Source organism: Prunus dulcis, chromosome 7 (genome assembly GCF_902201215.1).
Source record: "Prunus dulcis chromosome 7, ALMONDv2, whole genome shotgun sequence".
In the NCBI taxonomy this organism is placed as follows: Eukaryota; Viridiplantae; Streptophyta; class Magnoliopsida; order Rosales; family Rosaceae; genus Prunus; species Prunus dulcis.
Genome location: NC_047656.1, coordinates 4,959,631 through 4,960,136, shown reverse-complemented (window position 1 = coordinate 4,960,136; position 506 = coordinate 4,959,631).

Genomic DNA, 506 nt, shown 5'->3' with positions numbered 1-506 from the left:
CAAGAGAAAGTGGTCACTCCCNTCACTATCTCTCCAGCCACGATCAACCAGAACTGCTCTTTCTCCAATTATCTGAAGAAATTCAGTGCTGAGAAGGACAAGGACCAGCAACACATGTTGTTCCTTTTGTATTGGCTGAACCGGGTCGTTTTCCCCAATCGGTCTTCGGCAATTCTGCTTGAGTGCCAACATCTGGCAGAGGCGCTCCACAATCATACTGATGTGGGGCTTGGGTCTACAGTTCTGGCTCACCTTTTCAAGAATCTATACACTGCCACTCTGGAGAATCCATTGAACCTGTCGGCCCCTGGCGCATTCTGGATGATCCAGATCTGGCTGCAGGTCTATTTTCCAGAGTTAAGGTTCCCAGACATAGTTCTACCTGAAGACCAAGTTCTGGCCCTTCCTCTGATATCGGCAGAAGTGCCCAAGCGTTCTCTTGAGGAGTACTTGATGCTCTTCAGGCATTGTACAAAAAGGTNGGCAGCTCAGTGGCAAGTGGTGAT